Source organism: Lepisosteus oculatus, chromosome 14, assembly GCF_040954835.1.
Source record: "Lepisosteus oculatus isolate fLepOcu1 chromosome 14, fLepOcu1.hap2, whole genome shotgun sequence".
In the NCBI taxonomy this organism is placed as follows: Eukaryota; Metazoa; Chordata; class Actinopteri; order Semionotiformes; family Lepisosteidae; genus Lepisosteus; species Lepisosteus oculatus.
In genome coordinates, this window is record NC_090709.1 from 32417844 (window position 1) to 32438789 (window position 20946).

General features: G+C 47.9%; 1 protein-coding gene, 1 long non-coding RNA gene and 1 other non-coding gene across 4 annotated transcripts in view; 2 read left to right on the forward strand and 1 right to left on the reverse strand.

The window, feature by feature from the left end:
- Positions 1 to 20946, forward strand: part of LOC138242549 (antigen WC1.1-like) — a 621195-nt gene that overhangs the window by 182361 nt on the left and 417888 nt on the right. The window lies entirely within an intron of this gene.
- On the reverse strand, positions 1774 to 5770 carry LOC138242364 (uncharacterized). 2 transcript variants are annotated; one of them, XR_011191516.1, is made up of 4 exons: positions 5484 to 5770; positions 3464 to 3735; positions 2698 to 2968; positions 1774 to 2292 (listed from the first exon to the last, which is right to left on the reverse strand). It is a non-coding gene; the product is annotated as an uncharacterized lncRNA (long non-coding RNA). The 2 variants fall into 2 exon arrangements; XR_011191515.1 differs by lacking the exon at positions 5484 to 5770 and having other exon boundaries at positions 3464 to 3826.
- On the forward strand, positions 20775 to 20847 carry trnaf-gaa (transfer RNA phenylalanine (anticodon GAA)). Its single transcript has one exon. It is a non-coding gene; the product is annotated as a tRNA-Phe (tRNA).

Consider the following 20946-nt stretch of genomic DNA (forward strand, 5'->3'; position numbering starts at 1 on the left):
TTACAGGTTAATGGGGATCCCCTCCACCCCCTTGTGAGCAGGGTGACAGTTGATCCACTGTGAGAGCGGAGGGAGTGTCTCCTTCTACTGCACGGACACCGGAATTCAGGGATTAAGCCGCACTTCCTTAGTGACCGTTGCTATGCACGACTTTCGTTTTTTTTTATTGCAACAGCAAAAATTTATACCGTACAAACAAGAGTACATATAACATATAACACCAATAACACCGTCAGGGGCTACATACTGTAATACAATTGCACTTGACCAAAAAAAAGACTAAACAAGGTAAAAAAAAGATAAGGTCCACACAACTCTCACATTCTTACATTTAGAAATACTGTATTGTAGATAACGCCCTCATGCCTATTTTAAACTTTTCAAACATGTGTCTCAGACCATTTCATTTAATCAATATAAGAAAGTGTAGTATTAATGATTTAAAAGGAACATACTTCAAGGAACTTCTTGAAGGAGACATACTGTATATATCTGTGCATACTCAGGGTTATAGTGCTACTTAATCACGCTGGAATGTATGGAATAAATAGTGGATTATAGTGACCATGCAGCTTGGTGTCGGTCACCAGAGTAATTAAACATAGCAGTAATTGCCTTTGCTCCTAACAAGGCTGTCAAGAAAGGATCGAGGCTGTCAGGGTTGTATAAATCTTGAATATACCTGCTCAATATCTGGAACTGCAGTCGACTTTCATGAGCGTAAGACATCATCCAAACTAGGTACTGTGTAATCATCGTGGTCGTAGCTCCTCTGTCATCCAATGGAAGCACAAGGCACCCGCGTTCAAGTCTTTTGTGAGATCATGTGCATGCATCCAGGATGGATAGTGGTGTACCCTGCTAGTCCAATAAGGGACACACACACACGGAAGAATATGCAGACTCCACCCCGACAGCACTCTGGGTCTGGAATTGAACCCGGGGCCTCTGCAGTACGAGGCAGCCAAGCAAAACCACTGAGCCACAGAGCTGTCCCCCAGGTACTCCATATATATCAAATAAGGAGTCTCAGAGGCTCCTTAACACAATTCTAGCTCCTTAACCTGAAGCACTGGACAATAATGAGACAGGCCAATTTCTATTAAATAAAATAAAAAGCAAACTCGAACTAAATCTCTTCCTACAAAGTGGATGTCCAAAAGCAAACAGAGTTTTAAAAAATGCATCACCATCTAGGACTACAACACCATGCTTTGACACCCCCAGGGTGGTAGAAACATTCACCACATAATTACTCTGTAATCAGACTTCCTGCGGTTTCAATGTGAAATATACATCTTTCAGCTCAAACGTGTTCTTGCTCTGTGGTGTTGTCATTGGAAGCTTATTAATATTCGTGTCCAGCATTCATGTTCCATGCGCCTGAAGTGTGTTGCCATCTTAAACAGCTTAATAATAAAAATTAATAATAATCCCTTACATTTATATAGTGCTTTTCTGGACACTCCACTCAAAGCACTTTACAGGTTAATGGGGATCCCCTCCAGCCCCACCTGGATGATGCTCCAGTCCGCTCAGCACACAGCAGCTCTCAGTGGGAAGGAGAGCAGAGGGATGAAGCCAGTTCAGAGATGGGGATAATTAGGAGGCTGTGACTGGTAAAGACCAGGGGGGGATTAGACCAGGACACTGGGGAAACACCCCTACTCTTTTCGAGAAACACCCTGGGATTGTTGATGACCACAGAGAGTCAGGACCTCGGTTTTAGGTCTCATCCGAAGGACGGCGCCTGTTTACAGTCTAGTGTCCCCATCACTATACTGGGGCATTAGGACCCACACAGACTGCAGGGTGAGCGCCCCCCTGCTGGCCACACTAACACCTCTCCCAGCAGTACCTCAGCTTTCCCAGGAGGTCTCCCATCCAAGTACTGACCAGTTGCGAGTTGCAGGGTGATATGGCTACTGGCTATCCAGCCTGCGTACTTTAAAAATCTTAAAATCTTTTTTAAAAATCTGCGGCCGGCAGAGGAATCCTACTCCTTTGGGCCCCTGAGCAAGGCCCTTAACCCCAACTGCTCCAGGGGTGCTGTACAATGGCTGACCCTGCACTCTGACCCCCAGCTTCTCTCCCTGTCTGTGTGTCTCATGGAGAGCAAGCTGGGGTCTGTGAAAAGACTTTGTGAAGACAGTGGTAAAAATGGCACACAGCACAGCTTCTTCTGGTGCAAGATGACTACAGCCCCTGCTGCCATCACACACAGAAGTGCCAGAATCACCCTGACATGCAGTCTGGAATCCAGGTGGTTAGAGTTCAGACATGCGGCATAATCTGTTATAGAGACAAGAAAAGTTTCAGACGTTACCTGCTGCATAACAAAAATAATGTGACTCTGTTATCACCCTAGTGTGTGATACAGTATAATACACACTGATCTGCTCCAGACTCACCTGTGTGTGATACAGTATAATACAAACTGATCTGCTCCTGTATCACCCCTGTATGTGATACAGTATAATACACACTGATCTGCTCCAGACTCACCCCAGTGTGTGATACAGTATAATACACACTGATCTGCTCCAGACTCACCCGTGTGTGATATAGTATAATACACACTGATCTGCTCCTGTATCACCCCTGTATGTGATACAGTATAATACACACTGATCTGCTCCAGACTCACCCCCGTGTGTGATATAGTATAACACACACTGATCTGCTCCAGACACTTACCCCAGCTCAGCGTGACGCTGTGGTTGGAGCTGTGATGAGTGACAGTACAGCTGTATTCCTCGATCTTACTCTCTCAGATCTCCACACTCTTCCTCAGCTGTCTCCATTGGGTCTGAGCCCACTGGACCACACGTCCTCTCCCTCGGTCTCTCCAGGCCTGGACAAACTGACCTCTATGACTCTAGGACTGAAGCCCCAGTGACCAGACAGGACAGGGAACAGCTCTGTGTGTTTCCCAGATGCTCGGAAGAGACAAACACCTGAGGAGAGACTGAGAGGGAGACCAGAAGCAATGTTAACACACTGAGAATTAGTGTGGACACTGTGCAAGGTGAGGCAACATCGCTGCACAGACAAAATATTGTGTGGCTCCTTTCTGCAAACCTTTACAACCAAAACATGTCAGTATTAGACAATTATACAAATCAAACACATTTTCTCTTTGTCTGTTCCTCAGGCTAAGAAAGGAGATCACAGTAGAACTGGAGCACTGCAGACACGTCCTATTCACACAGGATCACACAAGCTTCACATTCACACAGACACAGACACACACTCACACACGAGCCAATTTCCCATAAGCCAATTTACCCACCAGCAAGTGGGAGGAAACCCACACAAACATGAGGTGAACATGCAAACTCCACACAGACAGCACCCCAGAAACTGCACTGTGCCACCCACTCCTCTGCACATGGGGGAACTTCTTGTGTAGAGCTTCTAGGTGCATTTGTCTCATATTGTATCTGATATCTCTCTGTCTCACCTTTGTGTGGTTTTTGTGTTTCTTTCTGTACTGCAGGAATCTCTTCAGTGTTTCCATACAGTCAGTCTCCAGGAAGAATCTGGTATACTGGTTTTTAATCTTGTTCTGGTTCCAGTCCCTTTGAGTGCCCTCTGCCTCCAGGGAACTTGCTCTCCAGGTCATGTTGTCCACCTCAAAGGACAGGAAGTCTTGTCCATTGAAGCTGTAGTGATCAAACAGAGCCACACTCCCATCATCCTCCAGTCTACAGCCTTGCCACCTCTGGAGCGCATCTGGAGAGAGAGACCGAGGACACTGACACAGACAGAGAGACCAGGGACAGTGACACACACAGAGAGACCAAGGACAGTGACACACACACACAGAGACTGGGGACAGTGACACACATAGAGAGACCGGGGACACTGACACACACAAAGAGACCGGGGACAGTGACATCCATTTTCTAACAGCTGTATCCAGTCCAGGGTCACAGGGGGGAGCTGGAGTCTATCCAAGCAAGCAACAGGCACAAGGCAGGGTTCACCCTGGACAGGACACCAGTCCATCACAGGACACACACACACACACCCTGGACAGGACACCAGTCCATCACAGGACACACACACTCACACACCCTGGACAGGACACCAGTCCATCACAGGACACACACACTCACACACCCTGGACAGGACACCAGTCCATCACAGGACACACACATACACACACCCTGGACAGGGCACCAGTCCATCACAGGACACACACACACCCTGGACGGGGCACCAGTCCATCACAGGACATACACACACACCCTAGACAGGGCACCAGTCCATCACAGGACACACACACTCACACACCCTGGACAGGACACCAGTCCATCACAGGACATACACACACACCCTAGACAAGGCACCAGTCCATCACAGGACACACACACTCACACACCCTGGACAGGGCACCAGTCCATCACAGGACACACACACACCCTGGACGGGGCACCAGTCCATCACAGGACATACACACACACCCTAGACAGGGCACCAGTCCATCACAGGACACACACACTCACACACCCTGGACAGGACACCAGTCCATCACAGGACACACACATACACACACACACACCCTGGACAGGGCACCAGTCCATCACAGGACACACACATACACACACACACACCCTGGACAGGGCACCAGTCCATCACAGGACACACACACACCCTGGACGGAGCACCAGTCCATCACAGGACACACACATATACACACACACCAAGAAGTCAATTAACCCCCCAGCCTGTCTCTGGACTGGGAGGAAACTGGAGCACCAGGAGGAAACCCCCACAAACACAGTTCAGAACTCCACACAGACAGCACCCCAGGTTCTGAACTGATCCCAGGGCAGGAAAAACAACCACTGAGCCTCCCCCAGACATCTATACCTTTTATTTGTACGGAAAGTATTATATATAGAGACATGTAAATATCACTTCTCGAACCTGTTGTTTCCAGCTTCCTGTAAAGTCGTTTGGAAAGTTATTTATTTCTGATACGAAGTAGGAGTGAAACTCCGAAGTAATGAAGACAGAAGTCGGTTCAACGACAAAAGGAGTCAGGCGCCTCTGAAGTCCGCCTACGCGTCAGAAACTGGTGCGCGTTTATGCCCTGGGCCGTTGTCATTGTTTTATTCGGTTATGCAGTTTAAAATATTTTTAAGTTAAAGAGAGCTCTCTACTTCCGTCTCTGAACAGGTTTACGATGATGATACACGCGTTTCCTTGTTCTCTGACTGGCCATGCGGCGGCCATGTGACGAGGAAACGGGAGAGAGCAGGACGAAAATGAAAGAGAGAGAGAGACGGTGGAAATGTGACAGTTAAAATAAACTGCCAGAAGAGAATAACCGTCTCCGTCCCGTCCCTCTCCCTGCAGGCGGAGTGTTTAGTCACCGCCGACCTCTCGTACCCTACAGCAGTTAGTGAACAGGGCACTAGGTACTACTGAGCTTCCGTCCGGACTAAACCCGGAGAGGACGGCGGTTCACTCACCCGTGGGGCAGCCCGGACCCAGATTCCCGTCTCGGGTTTGACAGCCCGTCTCCTGCGGAGCCGGAGCGGACTGGCGACGCGTACACCGGCCAGGCAGCAGTTTAATCGGAGGTTGTAATCGTGGGGGGGGGAATTTAACATTACGAGAGTTTCTTCTGTTACATTTTTTTTTCTGTTAGGGAAATTCATATTACAGGATAATGTAAATTTACTATGTAAGACGTTTAAAGGTCGAGGAGAGGTTGGGAAAGCCCCTGAAACCCAGCGCTGGAAACGTTGTCCGTCTCCACTAGGTATAGAATGCACTCTTTACACGTCATTCACAGGCGTCACGTTACTCGGGCAACGGAGGTACGCTTATCCTCGGTGGGCAAGTTGATGTAATTCAGTAAAGCTGGAAAAGATACTCAGACACGTTAATTTATCACCTGCATATATTAACAAAGTTATTTTAGATGGACTTGCAGAACTATACTGTAGCTGCGTCGGCATGCGTAGGCTGCAAAGGAACAAGTAAAAGGTTATTCCATGCCTTCTTCAGTTGTTAGAAAGACAGGGCAGTATGCAAAGATAATTTTCTTTTTATCTTTGCTTACTGCAGTTTATCTTTGATGACAACATCAAAGACATTAAGGAATTCTTACAGCTAACAGCTCCACATCAACTTCCTTTTATAACTAACCTCATCAGATCTCTCAACTCCCAACTCTTCCAGTTTCTCACTTCAGAGAACGATAAAAAAACTCAATCATCCTCTACAGAGAAAAACCATCAACATCCCTACCACCTCCACCAATCCTAACCTCGTTTTTACTATACCCTCTGACCTTTCCCTTTCACCCCTTTGCATCCTCAGCTAACATATTTTAATATTACAACACAATTACAATAGATTGTACAGTATTTACAGTTTAAAATTAAGGTAAATATGTCAAAATATCAAAATCCAACTGCACAGTGCTAACAAAACAATGCTTGTCAAGTTCTCAAACAAATCTGCATTGTATTTTTAAAATATTTCAGCAGAGGATGTGACGGGAGTATAAATGACGATTCGACGATCATTTTTCTTGGGTGAATATGGTTTTCTGGGGAGTTGCGATGTTGGGCATTATTGGACATTTTTGACACGTGTTGAACAATCGCATTTCCTACAAATATTAAAATGGCTGTGATTTAGCTGAGAAATCCAATCGACCTATGCGAAAACAATGTTTACATCGCAAAAGAAACCCGACCCTGGGTGGACTTGAACCACCAACCTTTTGGATAACAGCCGAACACGCTAACCGATTGTGCCACAGAGACTGACTGGTGGAGTATTTTCTCGAATCAAAAAAAAAATATCTTACCGTTCTTTTTGCCAGCCGGTAATATTTCTTCTGCACTGATAACCAAAAACTGAATTTCATGTTTCGCAAGCTGTGTGAATTTAATCAAAAAGAAGTTTTCCAGAAAGGAAATGAACACATGCATTTAACGAAGTCAAGCCCTTTGTGATTGCCCAAAATGGTACGTTCTGTACTACAAGATAGGAAGAAATACACAGCTGGGATTTGAGCATAGGTTCTTTTGTTTAATTGAGAAGCGCTTTAACCAACTAAGCTACAGTGACAGGATGACTGTCACCTTTTACAGCTACTTGGACACACTGCTCTGAGACATCTGCGTTCAGAAAGTGTTGAACCTGCTCTCAGAGCAAATTGCCTCTTTTACATACAGTAGCAGCCCCGACACTAAGAAACGAAGAGAAATGGCTTTTATTGGGCATTTTTCATGTCCAATGCGTTTGACATTTCCCAAGGGCGACAGAGTTCTTTTGCAACACTATTTCTTCTTCTTTTTTCTTTCTGTACGCTTTGATAAAAAACGAGAAATCATGCAAGGGAAAAATGTCTTTTTTTCATAGAGAAAACGTGTACCAGGAAATGTTGTGTTGAGAAGAAGTGATTTAACATGATACGTGACCTAATTTATCGGAGCGAATGCTCACCCAGCAAGGTCTGGAGAAGTTGGAGAGTCTGGTGGATGTGATAATTATACGGTGTTGTGGAAGAAAACAGTCTTTCTTTGAATTCTCAATCAATTGGAATTTCAGTGCGGAACATAAAGCCTTTGTCTGATTTAAAGAGATTATATTTTAAAACTCATAAAAAATCAGAAAACACACGTTTCTCACTTTGAAATTTTAGACGGGGCGGTATATTACTAGTAGCAACGCTGAGCACACTATTGGGGAATTCAGGTTATGTGAAATACCAGCAGTTTAATAAATAACGCATCTGATGTTGGATCATAAGATTGTAGGTTCGACTTCTACCTGGCTCATGTAAATTTTATTCAAGCTCCTCAGTAATAGATGTCTATTATGTAATGAACCACACCTGAAAGCAAACATTGGGTCTGTTTCCTTTGTTTTCCAGCATGAAATAGCAAATCGTTACAAAAAGTACCTGCTAATGTCCAATAGCGTTTTTTTTTCAAATTACATTTTCAGGCTTCAGACACTTTTTAATAAAACAAAAGTGTCCAGAAACTCCCTAACTTTCAGGTTTGCTTGAACCTGTATTAAAAGAAATTATTTGAAACTTCCGGGATTCCATTCTCTGATGTAGCTGTCTCTAAAGACGGATGTGATGTTTCGCAGATGTGAACTGTGCCTTCTCTCTTGTGTTCAAGGGTATTCGCTGTGGGAGATCCTAACTGTATGTCCAGTAGGGCTCTATTTTGTTTAGATTATCTATGTGGTGTACAGATAGAACTCAACTACATGGTGTGAATTCCGTGTTCAGGACGAGCAGAACCTGAAAAACTAAAAGCAGACCTCGACATAATTTGAACACACAGCCTTCTGATGTGGAGTCAGACATGCTACCTTTGTGCCACAAGGTCACAGCTCTCAGCTGTTTTGAATTCCCCAAAGGAGACAAATCAGCTTCACAAAAAATTCTCCTGTGAAGAGCGCCGCTCTTCCGAAGAGAGTCTCTTCATCTCAGACCATATTTTATTCTTCCTGCACAGCTCTTGTGCAGGTGTTGTTCTTGATAACAGATCCAGGAACACTGACTGTTTTTCTATTTTTTTTAATTAAGTACCCCATGGTGCAACGGTAGCATGTCTGACTCTAAATCCCGAAGTTAATTTTCAAAGTATATCGGAGTCAACTGATACTGATCAGGTTCTGCTGCTGCTGAACCCGCAGTCTTCACCTTAAAGTTTAATTCCCCAAGCCTTATATGTCCATCCCTTCTCGTCAAAACTCATATTTTCACAGGGTACCCTTCAGAAATCGCAGTATAGAATGAAAAACTCCAGTAGATCTCGGCCGCTGTTGGTGATTTTCCTTTAAAAATAAATGAATCTCTGGAAATTTTACGGAGTGTATTACTTTCACTGAGACCGAGGAGTGTTAAGATGTACATGAGTCTTTGTGGCTCGGTTGTTAACCAAAAGGGTGGTTTTATGTTTCACACTAAATTGAGATCTTGAAACCAAAATAGTTAGAAATATGGAACACAACCGTTGTTCCCCAAGAAGGAAAGCTGTTTTGTACTGACGTCACTCCTTTTTATGTAACCCAGATTGTGAAGACAACTCTGCCCTATCAAAGGAAAATGTTACACAAAAGTTGGAAAGCACACTCTGAACCCATCTGTATATTTGATTCCCGTGATCCGTTCAAAGCTGCTTAGTACTTTGCAAGCAAATCAAATCATTTCAGGGAAGAAACTCAGTTTAATGAACTACTTTTGTATTTTCACTCATTGATTTTGATCTTTGTATTCTCTTCGCATTCTCAGCAATAATATTTCAAAATTACAGTTCGGATTTATTGGAAAACTTCACAAGCATTATGAGATTAGGACTGTACAATTGTTTTTTAATATCTTGGTATATTTACCTTCATTTTAATATAGATATAACCATAAATGTTGTTAAGCATATTGTACTTTTGTCGTACTTTTTAAAACATTTTAGCTGAGGACACACGGCGACTATTATACCTTGTGATACATGCAAGACATCTGTAAACGAAGATGTAATTACAATAAAATTACAATTCACAGAAAAACACAATTTGTATAATATTATTCCTCTATATCAATGATCAATTGAAGGATTTGAAGAAACTATCAAAGAAACAGCAGCAATAGCAGATGATTTTGGTTTTGAACCCATCTTTACACCTCAATAATCCATTTGTCCTCGAAAAAAGAAAAGACAGGGATATTTTGAGTCTCATAATTATCCTCTTCTTGATCCAAAAAAAGCGTTTATTGCTTCTGTACTTTTTTGGATTTTCTTACGAAGATCTCACGAAGTATTGCCAGGATCTATATTTAGTGTTCGGTAGCGATAACACTGCTGATATTGATTGAGTAAAAATCTGTGATGTATTGACAGCTTTATCTGAAGCGAGAAATCCTCGAACACCGCTTATGAAGTGTTGGGATTCATACCAAGAAATACCTTTTGTTTTCCCACCCAAAATGCTACTATTGCATTACACATTATGCAAACATTACCAGTTTTAGTAGCTTCTGGGCGCGATTTTCCAAAACTGAAACTAATTACAAATTATTTAAGATGAACCATGTCCAAAAATTGTAAATCAGGACTAATATAATATCAAGTGAAATTACTACAGAAGAAAAGGTTTAACTGAAATATGAATAAGACTATGCAAGCCTACAAAATAGAATAATTCAATTTATATAACTTATTCTTTTCTTATTTGAGAAATGGGCTCACATACCGGAAGACACTAACGTTTCTCTTCGTTAGAATATGTGAATAACAGTTTAACCCCAAATGTCTGTAATTGTGATTCTGTTAAAATTTAAAAAAGCATCTATCAATAGTAAGAAATTATTAAGAAAGGAAGAAATTGTGTTATTTCATAAACTGTAAGACATGAAGACATTTACAGGTTATATCCTTTGCTTTGTCTTTTAACACAAGCGTTCAGGATCCAAGCCCATGTTCGGATGGTTGTGTTTCTCTTGTAATCATCAAATGTCATTGTTTTGTCCGTCAGTTCTTTCTCAAGTTGTACCATGGATATTTTATACCATCAACACTTTTCATGCTCTTTTGCATTTTCCTTCACATACGGAAAAAAACTCAAGGCGTTCTTGTCACTGTGCTACACAGTACAGGACACGCAGTGAGGAATTCGCGCAGCTTTCAGCTCAGTGCGAAATCCAGAGGGAGGACTCGCTCGGTGAATGATCTCTCAGGAAATCCCGGGTGAGGTTTTTCTGCAACAGCCACGACAAGTGTGAAGACGTTCTCTGGATTTCCTGAATGTGACTTTAAATTAGTTCACATTCTTTGGTAGTTAACAGAACTAAATGCTTTGGAGGTACATCTAAAACTGCAGAGAACACTGTAGCACTTCGAGTTTAATTGTGTAAACCTGGCTCTCTATGAACACGAGCAAAGAGTTCTCACTCGACAGAAGACTGCGATGTGAGCACAGTAACATAAAGCACTTGAAGATGCTAGGGATTGAACCTGGGACCTCATACATGTAAGACAAGCACTCTACCACTAAGCTACACCCCCGACATAGAGACCTTTCGAAGATGTGCAGGTGCTCACAGACCACAATCCATCTTTTGCATCTTTTAAGTGCTCTTGATTAAACTATGCATAGAAAAACAGCAGTACTGATGATTTTCATGGACTGATGCACACTTGTTCTGTACAACTCCAGTGATAAAACCTTGTCTGTAAATATTGTAGAACGTAAAAGGGTGAAACAACGCTCCAACCACAGGAATGGTAACAGAAAGGATCATTTTCTTATTTAATACGTCCTTTTGAGATGCCTTGTCAACGCACACAGACGTTAGAGCTGAACAAATATTTTGTACACAAGACGGCAGTGCGATATTAAAATTCCTGTCTTCTTGATGGATTCAGACTGGTAGCCAGAGGACGCCGGGACAACGCCCATTGGACAACTGCTGGAACAGAGGCTGCAACAGAGCTTGTCAGCTGGTTTGGTGTTCGTGCCAGGAGATTCCAAATCCATACACAGTGGATAAGTAAACCCCATGTTCTACATTCCGTCTCGAGAATTCAGTTTGTACCTCAAAAAAAGTTGTTATCAATTTAATTCATGAGTAATGTATTTACTTCCGAGTTTAGAGTAACAGTGGGTAATAACACTGATTAGCGATTTGGTAACCGAACGATATATATTGACATATATTCTCTGTTGTGTATCTTTGTGTTTGCATCTCTTCGAGATTATATACCTTGTATATTGATAACCCTCACAGTAAGGTCTGCCGCTCGTATCCAGGCAGACTAGTATATGTTTGGTGCACAATTTATGTTAATAAATGTATCTCGTGTATTGAACCCGTGTGTGTGCGTTGTTAGTTGTTCTGACGATTGATTTTCTAAAAGCCACAATGAACAACCTCGTGATTACTGCTACAATTAATAATTGTCTCAGTAAACCCATCAAACCTCTACACTTGTATAGTATAATTTATTATCTGTACCTGCAAATCCCCAATATTACTGCTGTCTCCTGAGAAACACAAGTGTAGAGTCAAATCATATGAAATAATACAACAAATCTATTCAATTAACACCCAGATGTGACAGAACACTTTTAAGACTTATACCCCTTTAAATAAGTATTTCCTTAATTTCAGTTCTCTTCCCTCCATGGGATACCTGAAAATTCACTATAGCATAATAAAGGCTGTGCATGCATTACCTGTAATACAGCTACTAATAAAGATAACATTAAAGTTGATTATTAAGAAATCACACTTTTATTAATAAAATATGTTTTGATAAAAGAAGTCTTAATAGACTAGGTAAATCCCTGTAGTAGTCTAACAACTACAAAAAAGAAAAAAAAAACAGAACAACTTCAAAACAAAGAGAAAAAGAACATTAAAAACAAATCTTGGTAACAACAAAAACACAGAAAAGTGAGTGCTTTTTCAAGTCTTTGGTACTCCATCATGCTCCTCTCATTTCAGTAGACCTCTCTCATATATTTGTGTATAGGTCTGCTGGAGGTCCATTGCTGATGGTAATTTAAGTAGGGAGCTGTGTCAGCATGTGTGGACTGCATAGGAACAAGTAAAATTTTATTCCATGCAGAAAAGAGAAGCAAACAACGTTTGAGCTTTGGAGCCTTCTTCAGGTCTGACAAGGAACAAACCTTTACTTGTTCCTTTGATGTTAATTTAGACCTGATCTCCAGCAAATACTTAACAGGACCTAAACTGGTCAGTTAGTTTAAATAGTTGAAGATATAGGCCACACTGCTCCAGGTGAGGCTTGAACTCAATCTCAGCATGAGTTCGATTGCACCACTGGAGCTGCAGAAGTCTTTTTTTACACAGACTAATGCAATTGCAATTAGTCACGAAACAAACGAGAACTGCAGCTGTACACTTGAGACAGGACGCTACTGTATTATTTTTGTTTAACACTCCAGTCGAACAAGCCGACATGTCACTATTGCTAAATCGTTACAAAAGACGCCAACTAATGACCAGTTTTATTTTTAACAGAACTTTACTGAAAGTTAAACTTATAAAACTACCTGAGCAAATAAATACAACAATTATTGTTCCTCTGACCTTCTCAGTATTTCTTTTTTTAAATTAATACATTTATTTATCCATGGTGTGCCTTGTGCTTACTTTTCAGAACTCTCTCTCCTGTGTTAGTAGGAGCTTACATTTCAAATTAAGTTCTTTAATCAGTTCCAATATCTTCCTTTCAAAGTAGGGAAGAGCAAGCTGGCATGTTGTTTTGCCTGTGGTTATTCTTTATGACTATATCTTCTGACACCTGTGCACAATCCTACAACATTACAAGAGAAGCACTATAACAGGAGTCATAAAAATGCAAGAAGCCACTTTGAACAATCTTTCGGAATTGTAAAACAACTAACGCTTTGCTTGGCTGTCGTTTGGTTTGTATACCAGTCCATCAAGAGGCAGCACCATCATCATCAGGTCATGTGCAGTCCTACACAACCTTGCGATTGACTGGGATGAGCTACCTTTTCCATCTCCATGGCATGCAGCACACTCTGGCTGTTTCAACACAGTCATTATTGGACCACAGTGCACTGTCTCTTCTGTCCTGTGGCTATCATAATCACTTTTAAGAAGCCAAGTTTTTTTTCTTTAACATGTGCTTGGGTGCCACCCATTTCCTTATTATCCCTGCTTTCCAGCGGCTGACCCTACCTGTGTAAATAATGTCCTAGTAGTTCTAGTGCCCTGTGTAGTCTTATAAGTGTATAGCGTGTTGTTAAGTAATTACCACCCTAAAGATGTGTACGTGTTCTGTCAGTCTCCTCATGTGCATGTATATCCTGTGTTTGGTTTTGTGGTTGTAAAAGAATAAAGCTATTGCTTGGTTTGTTAATCGCGTCTCCACTGGTCCTTTGTTCTGAGAAGAACCTCTAAATGCTACATTGGTGTCAGAAGCGGGCAGGATGGACAAATCTTGGCAGACATTAGCTGATTCTGTCAAGTGCTGTCTGACTCTAAAAGAGACAGAACCCATCGGCAGCGCACATAGGGAGCCTGAGCAACTCCTGGGTGTGACAGGTGGCCACAGCCCTTACCAGGGCTATCCAGTAGTGGTCCTGCCGGTAGAATTGGGGCGACTGCCCGCTACTCCCGCCCAGTGGATGCCCCAAAGAGAAGATACCCTCCCTGCTGGAGCTGACCAGCGATTCCCACACCCATCAGTGCAGGTGCAACCCGGTCGCTACGACGGGGAAGCGCCTTGGGAAACCTACAAGGCGCAGTTCCAGCTCGCGGCCTGGACGAATGGCTGGTGCCGGGCAGAGATGGAAGGAGTGGCCTGCCAGGTGCTCCTGGACGTCCCGGAGGAGGACAGAGGCGAATACACGGCGCTGGCGGCGGCTCTCCAGCTGCGTTTCGGTGTGGAGGAGGCGCCGGACTTGATGCGGGAGAGGCTGGCCCTGCGGCGGCGCCGACCAGGAGAGCGACTGGGCCCGGTTGCCGCTGATGTCGCGTTCCTCGCCCGCCGAGGATACCCAACTTTTCCCCGGGAGGCGCAGGGGGAGATGGCTCTCCAGGCCTTTCTCAAGGCCCTCTCACCCGAGGAGCTGCGGCACCAAGTGCATCGCTGGAGCAGGCCTTGGCTGAGGCCGTGTTCAGGGTGGCTGGAAGCGCCAGCAGACACTGCTGGCTGACCGAGGCGGCGACGGAGGAGTCCAGCGAGGGGGAAGAGGAGCCAGACCTTGCAGCGACCCCTGCGGAACAGCCCCACACGCTGCTTTGCGACCGCTGCAGGAAGAGGGAACTCTGAGCCCGGTTCTGCCGGGCACCCGAACCTCGCACTCCTCGATCGGCGTCGGGAAACGGGAACGGGGCGACTCAGCGTGTGGAAGGCCGCCACTCGAACACCTCACCCCCCGCTCCGGAGAGCGCTATTAAGACCGGCGCCCCTCACGTCACCGTGGGGCGAGTCGGCTGTAGCCGGGGCCTGTACCTCCACTGCCGAATCGAGGACCAACCCTGCCTGGCCCTACTCGACGCCGGTTCATCGGTAACCTTACTCCGGCCGGGCGTCCTCCCCGACACCGAGGGCACCAACCCCCCAGGATGGGAGGCCTCCGGCCTGCGGCTAAGGACCGTGACGGGACAGCTCGCCGCAGTCCGGGGGAAACGGGTGCTTGCCTTCCGTCTAGGTGCAGCGACGGTGTGCCACCCCTGCTACCTTGCACCCATCCAGGAGGACTGCATTCTGGGGCTGGACGTACTGCAGCGAGTGGGGGCCAGTTTGGACTTGAGCCGGCAGGAGTTGGTGTGGCAGGGGGAGCGACTTCACCTGGTGGAGGGCAGGCCCGGCGAAGGCCGAGGGACGCGGGCTTGCCGGAGCTGGGAGAAAAAGAGGCAGTGGCGGCGGCGGCGGCGGCAGTCGCCGGGGCAGACCAGGCCTGTGAGCCGGGGAGCGAGCGTGCTGGATCCTGCTCCCGAGTCAGCCGGGGGGCCAGACAAGGCGGCGGCGGCGGGAGCCGAGCGTTGCATGGAAGCGAGGCGCGCCGTTGAGGATCTACCAGCAGAGCTGCGAGGGCCTCGATCAGGACCAGCGGCAGCGGCTCCAGGCGCTACTCGCCCAGAACGAGGATCTCTTTGCGGCGATAGATGAGGACTGCACCCGCACTGCCCTGGTCCAACACGAGATCAACACCGGCGACGCTCGGCCCATCCGCATCCCACCGGGACGCATGGTTCACGCCAAGCGGACCGCCGCTGAGGAAAAGATCCGGGAGATGGCCGCAGCGGGGGTGATTGAGCCCTCCGCGAGCCCGTGGTCGGCGCCAGCTGTACTGGTAAAAAAAAAAGACGGCTCGTGGAGGTTCTGCGTCAACTACCGCAAGCTGAACGAGGTCACCCGGAAAGATTCCTACCCCCTGCCGAGGATAGATGACGCCCTAGACTACATCACCGGGTCGACCTGGTTCAGCTCCCTGGACCTCCGCTGCGGCTACTGGCAGGTACCGCTTGCTCCCGATGCTCGCCCGAAGACAGCCTTTCCTATCGGCCAGGGCCTCTGGCAGTTTACTGTCATTCCTTTTGGCCTGTGCAATGCCCCGGCGACGTTCGAGAGGCTGATGGAGAGGGTGCTGGCATCTGTCCCGCGGAACCAGTGTGTGCTGTATCTGGACGATCTGCTGGTTCATGCCCGGGGCTTCGACCAGGCCTTGACGAACCTCCAGGCGGTGCTGGACTGCATCCGCCGTGCTGGCCTGAGGCTCAACCCCTCACCGACAAGGGCCGCCGTTTCGACTGGGACTCGGGCTGTGAGACTGCCTTCGGCCGGTTGCGTGAAGCTCTGGTGGGGGCCCCCGTGCTGGCCTACCCCGACCCGCGGTTGCCGTATGTTCTCGATACCGACGCGAGTGACTCGGGGGTGGGCGCGGTGTTGGCGCAGGAGGGGCCGGATGGGGAGCGCGTAGTGGCCTACTATAGTCGGGCTTTGACTAGGGCTGAACGGAACTACTGCGTGACCCGTCGCGAGCTGCTGGCGGTGATGGCGGTGGTCCACCACTTCAGGCCGTACCTGTTCGGGACCCGGTTCCGGCTGAGGACCGACCATGCGTCCCTCACCTGGCTGCTCCACTAAAAGGAGCCGGAGGGGCAGATGGCGCGATGGATAGAGATCCTGCAGGAGTACGACTTCACTGTCGTGCACCGTGCGGGGTCTCGCCATCTCAATGCCGACGCTCTCTCGCGGCGCCCCTGCGAGGCCGCGGACTGCCATCACTGCGCCCGGCGGGAGCAGCGTGAGGTGGCTGTCCGCACCGTGGCGGGGGTGGGCACCGCGGCCACGGCCCGGGAGGGGCCGCTGGGGGTGGGCCTGCCAGACCTGGCGCAGCGTCAGGCAGCTGATCCTGACGTGGGGCCGGTGCTCCGCTGGAGGGCAGCTGGAGTGCGGCCTACGCGAGAGGAGCTCGCCCCGCACCCAAAGTCCGTCAAGGCCCTCTGCGCCCTGTGGGAGGCCTTGGAGGTAAAGGATGGGGTGCTGCACCGGGGGTGGCGGGTACCCTCCAGTGGTGAGGTACGGTGGCAGCTGGTGGTGCCTCGGTCGCTCCGCGGGGCGGTGCACGGCCAGCCGGGCATGGGGCACTTCGGCGGTAAGAAAACCCTGCAGCGTCTCCGAGGCCATTTTTATTGGGGTCTTTGCCACTGGGACGTGCAGAGGTACTGCCAAACGTGTGCGGTGTGCGTGGCGCAGAAGGGTCCCCCCGAGCACTCTCGGGCCCCCCTCCAACAACACCAGGTGGGGGCTCCTATGGAGCGGGTGGGGGTGGACGTTTTGGGCCCGTTTCCGCGCACCGAGGCTGGGAACCGCTACGTCTTGGTGGCCATGGATTATTTTACGAAGTGGCCGGAGGCCTACGCCCTCCCGGACCAGAGTGCCCCCACGGTGGCCGATGCACTGCTGGAGGGGATATTTGCCAGGCTGGGGGTGCCGGAGGAGTTACACAGTGACCAGGGGCGTAACTTCGAGGTCTTCGCCAGAGTGTGCCAGCGCCTGGGGATCACTAAGACGCGGACCACACCGCTGCATCCCCAGAGCGACGGGTTGGTGGAGCGGTTTAATCGGACGCTCGCCACCCAGCTGGCCACCCTGGTGTCCCGGCACCAACGGGACTGGGACTGCCACCTCCCCCTTGCGCTCTGGGCGTACAGGACCGCGGTCCAGGAATCCACCGGGTGCACCCCGGCCTCGCTCATGCTGGGCCGGGAAATGCGAACCCTGGTGGACCTGGTCTTCGGCCCGCCGCCCGGAGACGGGTCGGCACCGCCGGCTGGACCGGACTACGAGTGGGACCTGCGGCAGCGGATGCAGCAGGTGCACAGCTTTGCACGGACCCACCTGACACAGGCGGGGGTCCGGCAGAAGCGGCACTACGACCTGCGCTGCAGGGGGCCTGCCTTCCAGCCCGGGGACTCGGTTTGGGTGTACAACCCGCGCCGCTGCAAAGGCCTCAGCCCTAAGCTGGCGCCGTCGTGGGAGGGTCCCGCTGAGGTACTCGGGGTGGTGGGTGAAGTCTGCTACCGTGTCCGGTTGCGAACACGGGGGAGAGTGGTGGTCCTGCACCGAGACCGCCTGGCCCCCTACCGGGCCCGGGAGGAGGAGCCGTGTGGGGAGGCTCTACAGGAGCAGCCGGGGCTGGAGCCGGACGATAGTGGGGCGTCCGTGGGTCGCCAGCCGTCACTGCGGCGCAGGGTTCCACAGCAGTTAGCCCAGTACGAGTACAGCCTGAGGGGGGTGTTCGACGTCGGCGAGACGCCAGACGCCAGACGCCAGACGCCAGACGCTTCAGGTGGGGGCAGTGTAATGCCCTCGCCTGGTGGTGAGGAGAAAGTGCCCCTAGGCGCTCGTAGTACCGCTGGGCATGCTGGGAGTGGTAGCCGGGGAGAGTCTGAGGGTCAGCACGATGACCAGCGGCTGACCCTACCTGTGTAAATAATGTCCTAGTAGTTCTAGTGCCCTGTGTAGTCTTGTAAAAGTATAGTGTGTTGTTAGGTAATTACCACCCTAACTATGTGTACTTGTTCCCTCAGTCTCCTCATGTGTGTGTATATCCTGTGTTTGGTTTTGTGTTAATGCTTGTTTGTTAATCGCGTCTTCACTCGTCCTTTGTTCTGAAAAGAACCTGCAAATGCTACAGTATTTATTTTATAAACACCAGTATTGACACTTTGATCAGTATATTTATTATTAGTAGCCAGTCTTATAAATTTACAATTTAGATTAAGTCTGGTAACAGTTATACAGTTAATTTAAATCATCAGACCACTAATGGAACTGAGAGCTGGGTGGAAATAAAACCAGGATACACATTTTAACCTCCAGGATCAGGAGTCTGATCCTCCTGGCTTCTTTACTCTGAAGATTTGTGTAAAACTCTTAAAAGCGCTTATTTCAGGGACTCGTGCTTGTCCTCTACTGCTCCACATGGGTACGCTTTGTAACGCAATAATCTGCGATGTAAACTTTTTTTTCTGTTTAATGAATTTTATTCCTAGGTTTGTCGCTCTCCTTCTCCAACTGTGATGATTCGCTTCTCTTCACAGTCCGGTGTGTTTTTTTTGGGGGGGGAGATTTTATATCTGTAAGAAAAGCCCCCCGGGCTCCGGACAGGAGTCTCCTCCAGCTCTGCTTTGTCAGAAAGAGCGCTGTGACGTCACAGACACCAGCTAGAGTGCTGGGATCAGAGAGCGAGACCGCGGGAGATGCGCGGAGGGAACGGAGGAGAATTATTGATCACTTATGTATCGACAACCAATTTATTCAGCTGAAGGACCATAGAATAATCGATTAACTTCACTGATTGGTGAGTACTGATTCTTTTCTTGACCCTGTTTAAATATCTAGGAAACAGTCAATAAAGACTGTATCGATCAATTACCATAGTGCGTTTAGTGTTAATAATGTTCAATCCGAAATTAAACAATGATTATTCATATTATTATTTAGGTAACTCTATCCTAGAGCTAGAAAATTATATTCCAAGTTGATAAATGTATGTAAGTAACAGTTTAAATACATTTTTCCAGTGTTTATAAATCATAAGTATGGTAACCACGGCAACAGCCGGCACGTCACTGTATGTGTCTAGGTGTCTCGCATTCGTCACAGAGAGTGTATGTGACGTCACGGGCAGCAACTAATACTACTACTAGTGTATTCATTTTAACATTAGTGAGAGTACAACTGGTAGTTTTAATGGTAGTGTTCATAACAAAGTGTGAGTATTAATAACAAAGCGCTTGTTTGTTAATCGCGTCTCCACTCGTCCTTTGTTCTGAAAAGAACCTGTAAATGCTACAATATTCTTTACTCAGCAGCTTATTAAAAACAGCTCCTGTGATGTTCAAACCGATTTTTTACACAGAACACTGACACAGCTTTGCGTTCTGAATCTCTTTTTCTCGTGCGTTTATTTAATGTGGCACAATGCACTGGGATAAGGGTATTCTGTTCACAAACCAATAGCATTTAAACCACAGCCCAGGTTCGATCTGTCTCCCAGAATCACCAGGGCGCACACACACACACACAACCGTGCCGTTGAAGTGCTCTGCTTCATTTCTAAGGGCAACTCAACATTCACTCCTACCCCGAGTGCAGAAAAGACAGCGTCCGCAGCAACAACAGCTCAGGTCTCTGCACAGGAGCTAAGCTGCCCCCATCTCCTCTGCTCTGCGGTTCCTGCGGAGTGGATTCCTGCCTGGAGCCGTGTTTGCAGGCGGCGGCTCCCCGCGCCCTGTCTGTGCGTCGTGTCCAAGAGCTCCTGGGAGGAAGAGAGAGCCCTCACACTCGGGGGCTTTTCCACGGTCTGTGTGAGGAGGGGCGGGTGTGTCCAGTAGCTTATCGAGCGGAAGCCTGGGGCAGCGGAGAGCTGTGATCGTGCAGACCTTGAGGTGTCACCTCTTTGTCTGCTTTCCCGCCCCCCCTCCGCCCAAGCTCTGCTCCAAAGTAGCCCAGCAACCCCTCACACCTGCACGTGTCACAACCTAAGGTGTGGTCATGAGACACCCATGGGGTGTCGTTCTGTTCTTGCTAATTGTTTCCTGCCCGTCGCAGGCAGGAGTCCATGCGAGGAAGATGCGCTGGACAGAGCTCAGAGGGCGCACCTGGGTGGCTTTCCTTCAGAGTGACGTTCCTGCAACACTCTCCCGCTACTCTTGGTGCGCTCATGCCGCAACACAGGAAGGCTGGAGCAGGTGGCTGTGGGCTCTGCGCACCGCCAAAATAGCTCAGTTGGGAGAGCGTTAGACTGAAGATCTAAAGGTCCCTGGTTTGATCCCGGGTTTTGGTATTTTGTTTCATCGCGCCCTTTGTTCCTCTCTCCAGCGCACCCTGCCTAAAGTGACGCGTCCCTTTCTCAGCCCGAAATGCAAGCAAGACACCAGCAGCG